The sequence below is a fragment of the Mastomys coucha genome, unplaced genomic scaffold (assembly GCF_008632895.1).
Source record: "Mastomys coucha isolate ucsf_1 unplaced genomic scaffold, UCSF_Mcou_1 pScaffold21, whole genome shotgun sequence".
NCBI classification, from domain to species: Eukaryota; Metazoa; Chordata; class Mammalia; order Rodentia; family Muridae; genus Mastomys; species Mastomys coucha.
Genome location: NW_022196904.1, coordinates 77074982 through 77088080, shown reverse-complemented (window position 1 = coordinate 77088080; position 13099 = coordinate 77074982). Strand labels below are relative to the sequence as shown.

The 13099-nt window shown below is 37.3% G+C and overlaps 1 pseudogene across 1 annotated transcript in view; it reads right to left on the bottom strand.

Moving 5' to 3' along the window:
• Nucleotides 1–12189: 12189 nt before the first annotated feature.
• Nucleotides 12190–13099, bottom strand: part of LOC116101287 — a 4277-nt pseudogene continuing 3367 nt past the window's right edge. The window contains exon 2 of the transcript XR_004122832.1: nt 12190–13095. The product of XR_004122832.1 is annotated as an NK-tumor recognition protein pseudogene (transcript). The remainder of the gene's footprint in view (nt 13096–13099) is intronic.

Here is a 13099-nt window from a genome sequence, read left to right as displayed (position 1 = left end):
CACTGACTTTTATTTCCTTTGGCTACATACAGAAGGGATAGAGCTGACTCACCAAGTAACTCTAGTTTCTTTTTGAGGAAACTTCATACTGTTTTTCCTAGTAGCCAGACTGATAAATCTATTAACAGCATATAAGGACATTTTTTCCCTCTAAATTCTCACTAGAATTTTGTTTTGTTATATTATATTAACAATGCCTATTCTGAATAGGATGACATGGGATCTCAATGTATGTGAGTCTACATTTCTCTGAAGTTTAAGGATATTGTATATTTTTATGTTTATTTATTCTTCTGAGAAATACATATTTAAGATTATTTTCTTATTTATTGATTGGATTTTTTGTTAAGGGAGAGAGGGTTCTTTATCTATTCTATATCATGAATATATATCAGGTAGTTTGCAACAAGTTTCTTTCATTCTATGGGTTGTCTCTTTACTCTGCTGATTATTTCCTTTTCTATACATAAGGTTTTTAATTTTCTAGAATCTCACTTTTCAAGATTTGCTTTTGTTTTCTGTGCTATTGGAATACAGTTTAAAAATTGTTGTCTGTGCTTCTGTACTGGAGTGTTTCTTCTAGTAGTTTCCAACATTCAGGTATTTCATTAAGGCCTTTGATAAATTTCAGTTTAAGTTTGGACTGAGTGAGAGATTGAGGTCTAGCCTTGGACTGCTATGTGGTGATGTCTAGTTTTTTCAACAACATATATGGCAAAGGTTCTAACATATATATATGTTATATATATATATATATGTATATATATATATATGTTATATATATGTATACACATATATACACACACATATATGTACATATATGTATAGATACACACACACATATATATATATATACATACTTTTGACATTTTTTTCTAAGAAATATGTTATTGGTGTATATATGCTAATATATACTAATATATAATATATTAGTAGTCTAAATTTCTTAACCAGTTGTTAGAGGCAAGAAAAGATTTATTATATAGAAAATTCTCAATAACTTAAGTATATTAGAAACAAATAAATATTCAGACCAAGAACTGAAGGATGTAGATTGCTGGTGGCATCTACATGTGGATGTAGATTGCATGGTGGACCATGTTGTTACATAACAGTGCATGAAGGTGCAAAACCTATCACTGCATTTGGCAGCCATTTGTTTCCTTTGAGTTTACTGAAGCCAGGTGCTTGAAACTTTTGTGGAGAACAAGAAATCTGTAGCTATGTGGGTTTATCTTATGGAACTTCAACCCAATTCTATAGATTCACATGTCTCTTTTTCTGCCAATACCATCCTGTTTTTGTCACTATGGCTATATAGTATATTTTGAAGTCATTCATTGGGGTAACACAGGCACTGCTGTTTTTATCAGAATCACTTGTTTTGTAAGACCTTAGTGACTCCATAGGGATGTTAGAATTAGATAAACTTGTTTTGAGATTTTACTTTGATGTAAGAGAACAGTTATGTAGGCTATGAGCTTCATTTGCTTCTTTTGTCAAATGGATATAATATGCCAATATTACAGTATTTTGCAGGTTAAATGACTTAACTGTATTTACCATGTTAGCAAAATACTAGGCAGTTTGTACATCTTAGGTCTTCATATTCTTTCACCTCTAAAGTTGGGATTTTGAAATAGTTTTGACTGTAAACTCTTGGAATAAATAAGCACATATGTCCCAGACTGGCAGAACATTGTGAACTCTCAGGTAGTAGAGAGATAATTTTTGTTTGCAGAGAAAAGACAGATGAAGTGTTAGGCATTATGTTGGGTATACTTGTGAGTGTCTCCTTTGACCGAACATTGACTTTATAGTTCTGGCCCTGGTGAGCTATGAAGTAGTTTTCTATTAATTATGAAAGTAAGAATGGGTAATGACTGGTGAATGACTGAAGATGGAGAAATGGCATGATGAACCTTACTCATTTTATTAATAATGCTTAATATAAATTGATGATATAAAATAGGAATATAATTAAGCTAATTTAACTTTATGGATCCTATAATCCATTTGAGATCAATAATTCATAAATTTGGCTGTTTAAAAATCTTTCAGTTAGATTTATACAATACCAACCACAACTCATTTCTCATATATTTTTACATAGTAAGAAGAAAAGGCAGTAGGCCATTACCATCTGCTAATGTATAAGTATTTAATGAGAAAACTTGATACTCTTAAAGACTGGGAAATTGCAAATTCAGAAACCTGATTTTCTTTATATAATGGTAATTGGTGTGTCTCCTACAGCAAACACAGAGGTTAATGTTTAGTTATTAGGATGTTCATTTATTAATTTACACTGACAAATTAGTTCTAAAGGCAAGAACATCATAAGTTTCTGCTTTGTTGACAGTTAGATTTGAATAAAAAAATTAGTAGTAGTAAATATGTTGGCAAAATAAGAAAAGCAAAACGATGTTTTAAAGTAGAAAAATATGCTTTCTAGTGAGTTTATTTTTGATTTTATGGGGTGATGGGGTCATGATATTTACATTTTATCTTTTTTTATATATTTTCTTTATAATTTTAAGCTCCGATCTTTTTTATCTCAGTATTAGGAGTTTAAGGCCAGCTTCAACAGAATTGAGCTTGCAGTCAGCTTATAATATTCTCATTTTTCAAACCAAAATTTACAAAAATTAGCAGCTAAGGAAATTATTATAATTTTTTTTGTTTATATGAAATCATACCTAGTTGCTTGTTATGTTGTATTTTATATGATTTTCTAGGGGTTTCAAGAAACACAGAATTGTGATCTGTGGATAAAGTATCCTTACCATGTTTCTGATGAAATTAATCTCCATGGCGTGTTCTGAAAATCACTGTTTTATTCTAAGGCATCCTATTTGATAAATGAATACAATTAAAACATTAAAGTTAGCAGGAGAGAGGTAGGGAGAAAAAGGAGCCTGTAGTCTTTGCTGGGACATCTTTCCATGCAGAAAAATGCTTTGCTTTTCTTCTCCATTTGAGCTCTAAATTCTAAAGCACTTCATACTTTTTTTTATCTTTTTGCTCTGAGAGTTTAGTAATTCAAGGATGTGTCCATTCATTCATACTTAGTAGGCACACCCAGTTGTTTAAGTAGATCAGTTTCTATACCAATACCATGCAGTTTTTATTACTATTGTTGTGTAGTACAGGTTATGATCAGAGAAGGTGATGCCTCCAGAAGTTCTTTTATTTTTCAAGATTGTTTTAGCTACCCTTGTTGTTTGTTTTTCCATGTGAAGTAGAAAACTTCTCTTTCAAGGTCTGAAAAGAATTGTGCTGGAATTTTGATGGGAATAGCATTGAATCTATAGATAACTTTTGGTAACATGGCCATTTTTACTAAGCTAATCTTACCCATCCAGGACTATGGGAGAGCTTTCAATCTTCTGATATCTTCCTCAATTTCATTCTTCAGAGGCTTGAAGTTATTGTAATATAGATCTTTCTCTTGTTTGGTTAAAGTTATACCAAAATATTTTATATTATTTGAATAGAATCAAATAAAACCACACACATAAGGAGAATTCATTTTTGACAAAGAAGGCAAAACTATATAATGGAAAAAAGAAAGCATCTTAAAAAACTTGTACTGGTCTAACTAGATGTCCTCATGTAGAAGAATGTAAATAAAGTCATATTTATAACACTGCACAACACATGTTCATCATCATCAACATAAAACTGGATACACTAAACTTAGTAGAAGAGAAAGTGGGGAATAGTTTTGAACACACTGGTACAGGAGACAACTTCCTTAACAGAACACCACATGGATCAGGCTCTAAGACCAACAATTGATAAATAAGACCTCATGGAACTGAAAAGCTTCTGTAAGACAAAGGACATTGTCAATAAGACAAACTAGTAGCTACAGATTGGGAAAAGATTGCCACTAATCCTACATCTGACAAAGTACTAATATCCAAAATATGTTTACAAATAAACCTCAAGGAGTTAGACACCAACAAACCAAATAACCCAATTAAAAATGGGGTAAAGGTCTAAACAAAGAATTCTCAGCAGAGAATGATTGAGGAGCACTTAAAGAAATGTGCAAAGTCCTCAGTCATCAGGGAAATGCAAATTAAAACAACTCTAAAATTCCATCTTATACCAGTCAGATTGGCTAAGATAAAAAAAAAAAACAAAACAATAACAAAAAAACCTCCAAGTGACAGCACATGCTGTTGAGGATGTGAAGAAAAAGAGATACTCCTCCATTGCTGGTGTGAGTGCAAATTTGTACAAACTCTGAAAGTTAATTACTTAGGAAACTTGGAGTAGTTTTACCTCAAGACCTGAGCATATACCCAAAAGATACCCCACTATATCACAGGGACACTTTTCAAGTATGTTCACAGCTGTTTGATCCATAACTTCCAGAAATTAGAAACAAGCTAGATGTAGCCCAACTGAAGAATGGATAAAGAAAATGTGGAACATCTACACAATAGAATATTATTCAGCTACTAAAAACAAATCATGACATCAAGAATTTTTCAGGCAAACGGTTACAACTTGAGAATATCATCCTGAATGATGTTACCCTGAGACAGAAAGATGTATGTAGATATAACCCATGGGAGAGAGCCAACCCCTGACACTATTAATGATACGTTGCTATGCATGCAGAGAGGAGCCTAGCATAACTATCTTCTTAGATGCTTCATTCAGCATCTAATGGAAACTGAGAACAGCAACTAATCATCTGGCAAAGTTCAAGAGTCTTATGAAGCTGTGGGAATATTGTGGAAGAGTAGGGGACAGAAGTGAGCAAGCTGGCAGGGGCGTGTGTCAAGAACGGCACAAGAAGACCTACAGAGTCAACTAACCTAGGACCATGGGACTCATGAATCCTGGGGTACCACCCAAGGAGCTTTGCAGGAGCTGGATGTAGAGCCCTTCACATTTGTAGCAAATGGGCACCTTAGTCTTCATCTAGGTCCTCTAACAAATGGAGCGGGGGTCTGTTATCTCCCATTGGATCCTGTTCCCTCTACCTGGATTCCCTCATTGGACTTCATCAGGAGAGGATGTTCCTAGTCCTGCTGGGACTAGATGTCCCAGGCCTGGTGGTACTCAAATGGTACCTCACTGACAGAGGGAAAATAGGGAAGGGAAGGGATTTTTAAGGGTAGGACTGGGAGGAGAGGAGAGAAGAGGGCTGTGATTGAGATGCAATAAAGGATATTTAAAAGTGAACCAAAATAATAAATTGTTGGGGAAGTAAAAGATGATTAATTGATAACCTATGAAAGTGGTGACATGTAAATGTAGACTTAAATAGTGAATAGAGACTTGACAAGTAACAATTAAGAAACTGCAGTCTGGGCAAAGGGATCAATGTGAGCATAGGTATAGAGGTTTATTGTTGTAAAATACTTTTTGGCTTTATTGGATAGGAAGCTCACCATGTCTCTTTCCTTTAGTTGAGGGTTTTTTAATTTCTCCACCTTTTGGAGAAGACTACATATGCTCCTCTGCTGAAATATTGTTTCCTTAAAACTTCAAGTACCTGGATAATGTAGCATCTTATAAAAGCCCAAGGGGATATCAACAAGGAGGTAACTAGTTTGAGATTAGTACAAGTCTTATGGAAAGACAGAGATTGATGTGGATGGTTTGTTATTTCTTAGGTAATTTTCAGAGACAAGAAGTGGTGTTGACATTTGTGTTCTGCTTCTTTAGTGAGATAACCTTAAAAACAAACAAACAAACAAAAATCTTGATGGCAATTGTACTCATTTTGATTTTTTAATTTTTATTCTTATTAGATGTTGTAGATTATTTTTAGCAAATGATTCTGGCATGATTTGAGGTTATTTTAAAATAACCCTGAAAATTTTATTTATGATGATTTCACAGGAGGGCAAAGAAAATAAAAAAAGTCCACTTAAAAAGCCGTGCTGTGCTGGGTTGTGACTGACTCTGTGGTTAAGAGTTTTTGTTGCTCTTTCAAAGGACCTAAGTTTGGTTTAGCACCCACATAGTGGCTCACAACCATCGAGGACTTGAGAATCTCAGCTCAGGGGATCCAACACTTTGTGGCTTTCTTATGTCCATGGTGTACATACATGCAGGCAGGCAAACATTCATACAGATAAAATAAAGCAAATAAATCTGAAAATATTTTGGAAAAAAAAAAGCTATGCCTGGTTGTTTGTGTCGGCACATACCTGTGATCCTGGAAATCTGCCCGAGAGGCAGTGATTAGGTACACAGCAAGATTTATGCCAATCTGAATGCCAGAATGAAATTCTATGAAAGAAAGAAAGGAAGGGAGAGAGAGAGAGAGAGAGACAAAGGGAGAGAGAGAAGGGGGGAGGGAGACAGAGAGAGACAGAGAGAGACAGAGAGACAGAGAGGAAAGATGGATGGATGGATGGATAGAAGAGAAAGAAAGAAAAAAACAAGCAAGCAGGAAAAATTTAAAAGATTCAGTGTAATGCTAAAATGCACACAATAAAAAGATAATAGCTTTGGCCAGGTGGTAGGAGGCTGGTGATATACCTGATAGAGTTTGAAGGTAGGTAGTATAATGTTATAACTAAGGTAGGAATTAAGAAATATAACAGCCATTGCTTCAGTTTCTGAACAATAAGATTGAGTTAACAGTAGATTATACAGAAACATTTTGATATTGTAGTGTCTAATATAACAGTTAATGATTTACATGTTTTAAAGGTTTTGTATTTACCATAAATTTTTATACTCTTAAAATTATTTTATCCTGTAAGGAATAGAGAGATGAGATATTCTCCCATGTAGAAGCAGAATCACTGAGGGAAATTAAATTACTTGGTCTCAGCTCTCACAGGTCTAGCTGTGGACAGGATTTCAATTTTAACTTTATTCTGCTGTTCTGTAGGTCATTGACAGTCTTTTGATTTTCTGTCAATATAGTATTACCTCAGAGTGAAGTATATCTGCACTGCAGTATTTTCTCATGCCCCAACCTATGTAAGCAAGGCAGCTTTAGCTTATACTATGCTGTGGAGACACAGGCATAGGGTGAGGGGAGATGACCAATTGTAGACGTGGCAGTGTTTTTCTAAGAAACAGACACACTTAGCTATAAACATTTAGAAAAGAAGGGGAAATGTGGTTCATGAATGGAACCCTTCTGTTTGAACTTGAACTGAAGAAGACCCAGTGCAAGTTTTAGTATTCTAGTGTGAAAGTTATTGTAGCCGCACACTCAAATCAAAGAGGTATTGTAAAACTCATTCAAAGATTTTGACTATTTAATTGATTTTATTAATATTAAAAATAGCAACCCAGGAGAAGCACTCATCACAAACATGATTTCTCTTGAGCCAGAACTTGTTATGTAAGAATCAACAACCACCAAGTGAAGACTCTGAGACTATTTATTGGTCCTGGTAATAGGCTAAATTCATAGCTTTTTTTAAAAAAAACCATCCTCTATTACAATTTGAGAAAATTTGGTCCACTCCTCTATTTCATCTTTTTTTTTTTTTAAATCAAGATTTTAAGCTAGCAGTCATGAACACTGTTAGATTGAAAAGCACAATGCAAAGACATTAGTTAGTGAATCAGTAAGCTTTCTTTACTTGTACCTGTCTGTAAGTTCTTCATTTAGGCATAGTTGGCACTGTAGTCAAGATGGACTCATGGCATGTAGATTTTATGTTGAGTTGTTTTTCTAGGTCAGAGAGGTGCATGATTCTTAGTTCTCTGAATGAAAATGTCCCTTAGATGCTTTGAATTTTCACCCAGCAATAGAAAGACATGGTGACTTAGTTTAAACAGGTTAATCAGAATGAAGTTAGCAGTGGCTACATTCCCATGGGCTGATTTTCTCAGCCAGAAGTGTGCCAGACTCATTGCTATACAGTACTGAAAGAAATGGTGAAACATACCACATCTCATGCCTTTACTAAGAACAGTTGCAAGTTGGTAACTACATCCACAGATGCTATCATTATTATTTTAAGTGAGAATTCATTTGGGATCGTTCTGTATTACTCTCTTCAGGAACTAAATTGAGTAGGAGAATTTTTCAATTCTGATTCTAAACCATTTGGACCTGGGTGTCATGCTGACCTTGGCCTGCTAATTGCTGAGTTCTGTCTCTCCAGATTCTTATCTATTTACAGTTTTTGTGCCACCTATCAGCATAATATGTGGCCTAGAGGCTACAGAAAGAAGGAAAATTGGATGTGAATGTCACTGGGATTGCTCTCCCATTAGAAGAAGCTAATGTAATTATATACCTAGAGAGTAGAAGATTCAGATCAAAGGATGTGGTGGAGTAGAAAACCCCTGAAACAGATCCGGAAATTGTGTGCCTTCTAATTCTTGAACTTTTATTTGGAATAAACAGCATTTATATAGGTTCTATGTGTAGTTACCAGACCATACCACATGCTTAGTCCTTCCTTTTTTTCTTTTTATGAGCTCTGGGTCTTTCATGAACTGCTGTGTCATTAGGCAAGTTAATAAGACTCTCTGAAATCTCATCTTTAATGAAAAGAGAACTAAATGAAAAAAATGTATTTTAGAAAATATATTGCCAAGCTCACTGCTAGGCGTTTAATAACAATTTATATACAGCAAACCCCTTACCTTAATTTACATGTATTTATTTTCTAGTTTAATGTAGTTCCTAGGTACATGACAGCTGAAAACATTTTGCAATAGTAACCTTTGCTAGGTGACCTGTTTTAATTTTAGTGCTGTATAAATTTAACTGATTATGCAAATTGTCAGGATGTTGGGGTTACAAAGATAAACAATGGATGTATGACTTTGGTTATTGTAAGCTAGAATAACTGTAACAGTTGTTAATGGGTGGTCCCCTTAGGCTGATGCATTCTGCACATCATTAGAAGGCTGGCTCCCCTCTTCTTCTTGTTTCTCATAAACAAAACTGTCATTGTTTTAGGCAGCTGGGTAGGCAGTTTTGAAGATAGATAATGTTGACAATGGCTCCCAAGATTGAAGCAACTTTCAAATGCCTTCTCTTGGAGAAGCTCGGAGCCAGGTGTTACAAGTTTCCCACTGTTACAAGTTTCTGCCCATTGCTAGTTGTTATGTAATCTTGCTCTTGCATTTGTAACAGTTCTGCCATTAAGATCTTTCAAATAAGTATTTTGAATGTACAGTTCCCTACTGTAACTAACTTCCCTCTCCCATTCTCTTGAGCCTGAAGCCCATTATTCATTGCCTACTGGACATAATTAACTGGGCAATATGTTCAGCAGTCTTAAACTCTGTACAATATCTAAAACAAAAACCATCCCAAAGCTGCTTTCCTAACAACAGCAGTATTCTTCAATGTACTGATGCTACTGTTTCATCTGTACCAGACGCCTGGGTGACATGATAGACCACTCTATCTTACTCAGTGTGTGGACACACTCTCTAATTTATACCAATTCCTTCCTTCAGACTACCCTTCTGAATGTACTTCTTCACCATCTGTATAGTTGCCGTTCTCATTATTTCTCAAGCAGATCACCATCTGCTCTTGTCTAGCTGCCTCTTTCTCTTTCCACCATTTTCACTCTATCTGAATAAAATTTGCAAAAACAAAACTTCGCTTGTTGCAATCTACTCTATAAAACTCTTCAGTGGCTCCCAGTACCTATGAAGTCTAGTTACTTTTGAACAACTAATATATTGACATTTGCTTTTGTTTTTCAGTTTTCCTTTATCTTTTACCTTCTTAGCTGTTCCTCTGATACTTCCTTGTAAGAACCCTTCACTTCCGTCTTACCAACATCCATGATGCTAATAGATGACTGAACTTTACTCTTGCCTCTTTATGTACACTGCTTCCTCTGCCAAAAGTAACTCAAGAAATCCTTTAAGTCCTGATTCCAGGATCACCTTCTCTTGACAACCCAACAACTGATTTGGGTCTCTATTTGCTCTTTCTGGGTCTTTGTACTTTATGTGATGTCATGTCCAAGACCCACTACCTTGTGTTCTTCAGGGTGGAATAACTACTATTTTGTACTGATCTTTACCAACCAACATTAGAGGATGAAGTCTTGTTGTAACTTCTCCATTTGCTATAGCTGTGAAATCATGGAATGAGGCTTCAATTCAACTCTGGCCTATTATGGTAGAAAGCACATTGGTCAACCTTCACATGTTTTTTTTTTTTTTTTTTTTTTTTTTTTGGTTTTTCGAGACAGGGTTTCTCTCTGTAACCCCGGCTGTCCTGGTACTCACTATGTAGACCAGGCTGGCCTCGAACTCGGAAATCCGCCTGCCTCCGCCTCCCAAGTGCTAGGATTAAAGGCGTGCGCCACCACCGCCCGGCAACCTTCACATGTTTGACATGTGAAAATGAGAATGATGGATAGGTCTTTGAAATTTAAGAAAATTTGGAATGCTAACTATGCCTTGGTTTTGAAGGGAGAAAGGTCCACAAAGTTTTGCAACAGGGAATTGCTTGCTTTATAGTGAGAGGGGCTCCTTAAGTGCCAGAGCCCAACGGATAGCACAAAAAGTGGTAAAACTGCCTTCAAATTTGGCTTTTGAGCCAGTGAGGAGATTGAAGTGTTTTTTGCTGTGTTTTTTGAGACAGGACTTCGATATCTTGCTGAAGCCACCTCTTACTCCTTGGTTCCCTTGCCACACTCTGCATTGTTCCTGGAGGAGAGCCAGCCTCCTCAATTTCCTGAGTAGCAAGAGGCCTGCAAGTGTGACCCATAACCCCCGGATAGGATTAGTGTGCATATTATTTAGGATTTTCTCATCACCACACACCAGTTACATTTCTAACTTGCAAGATTTTTTTTTCTCTATGCATATAAAATTTAAAACTCATAAGGGCATTATAAAGTTCAGTGGTTTTAGAACTAAAATGGGGGTCATGTTGAAAAATAGGTTTCAATATTTAGTGAGTGGATTTAATTTGTAATGATAAATAATTTCACAAAACCTGTTTATAGTTATAAATCTCATAAGATTTACCCTGTGGTCACATTTATGCACACATAGGCATTTCTAGCCTAAAGCATTTTTTGTTGTTGTTTTTGTTTTTTGTTTTTGTCTTTTTTTGTTTTGTTTTGTTTTTATAGGTTACAGGGTCTTCCTGAATGAGCCATGCAAAAACACCGATCTCCACAGCAGAGTCTGTGACCCCAGGCTCTCCCAGGTCACTCCTGCACCCCAGTAACCTGCTAATGGACACGTCTCTTCACTTGGCTGTATCAGAAACTGATACAACATTTGTCCTGGGTTTCCTCCATGGAGTCAGGGAGCGGGGGCGTCTCAACACAAACAGGGACAGGATGGTTGGGGCAGGGCTGCCACTGTTGCCACAGTGAGAGTGAGGCTTGGCCAGGGTGTCTCTGAGGTGGAGTAGCTTCTGAAGGCCATTCTTCAGCCAGCTCTTTAGCACATGTGTGCAGAACAAGATGACTAGCCTTACAGGTTTTCTTCCAGGGGATCTCCACCACTTATCTGAGTGTGGAAGAAGCCCCTACACTCAGAGTGAACCCAGCTCAGAAGAAGAAAATTTTGGTGCCAGTGAATTAAAAAAAAATCATGATTCATTTCCTGGCATCAGGAAATGCAGTGTATGACAATATGACATAGGTTATGTGAGGAACCAGAGGCACCAAGCACCAAAGCAGGAGCTGGGGTGGCAGCAACACAGTCACTCTCTGAGCAGTGAGTGTGGGTGCTCACAGCTGGGATGGACTGCTGCACATACAGGAGCATGAGCTCCCCCACCCTGCACACCTGGCCAGTCAACATGGATGTGGATAGCCTCATCTGACAGCACACACCAAGAAGACAACCAGCATGGAGACATGGGGACATGTGTCTTGTGACAGCTCTCCACAATTCTGTTTGGTAGCATGGATGCTAAAACCTGAAATAAAAAGAAACCCGAATTCTACAGACAATGTGATCTACAGAAAACCCTATCTACAGTGACACTGCAAATTATACTTACATCAAATTTACCATTTCTTGATTCAAGAAAATGAAAATTCCATAGTTGCCTACTGTAAAATGGGTCATAAAAATATTTCTAGGGATATCTTCACTTTAAATTCTTCTGCACTCATGTAAGTAAGTGACAAGAAATACCCACTATTGGACTGAGGTCTAACACTAAAACACAACAGACTGCCATCCAGTTTCCTAAGCTTTAAGTTATCAGGTATTTACAGTTAAGACAATCTATACAGAGACACCTCAGCTGTATCTGCTGCTCTGGCTGGGCCTCCGGTGATGAGAATAACTTCTGTCGCTTTCACTGTCCGAGCCATAGGATCTACTGCTCCTGGACTGCCTGTTGTAACTTCTACCTGATGATAACTGTCAGTCCTCTGGCTGTGGCTGCGGCTGCGACTCTGGCTGTAGTAGCTATCATAGTTGTAGGATCTGGAGCAGCTGTGGGGGTCATAGGAGCTGCTCCTGGACCTGCTCCTGCTGGATGTCCTGTGGCTATGGAAACTTCCATAGGAACTGCTCCAGCTGCTGGTTCGGCCTCTGCTATACCAGCCCCTGCTCCGGCTACTAGAGTAGCTTCTTGATTGGTAAGATGAGGTGGAACTTCTAGATCGACTTCGTGAGTGACTGTACGAGACAAACCTTGTTCTGTGTCGAGATTTGATTTCAGATTTACTTCAAGATCTGTGTGGACTCTTGGACTGGCTATCACCGTCCCGACTAGGTGTCTGCTCATCACTGGAACTCTCTTGATTCCGTGGCCTCCGATTTAGGCGTGCTGTCTTTCTTACTTCATCAAAGAGAGATCCAGGCCGAACTTTATTCTTGCTTTTGATTTCTATCCTCAAGCCTTGCGGTTTTACTTCGGGCACAGTAGATAATGCCTTCACATTCAGAGCACTGGATGTGGTTGCAGCAGACACTGACAGATTCCCTACACCTTGTAATGGCTTCCACTTATCTGTAAGGTTCATCTGGCTCTTCTCAGCCCCCTCCTTCTTTCCAGCAATTTCTACAGGACTGGTCAAGCTGGTAGAGCTGTCCTGTTTAACCCCACTTTCACCCAAGGTCTTGCTTTCAGACACGATACTGTCTTGTTTCCCTCCTGCTCTGGGATGTGCCATATGCTCATCCTGCTCTGGAATAGTGCTCA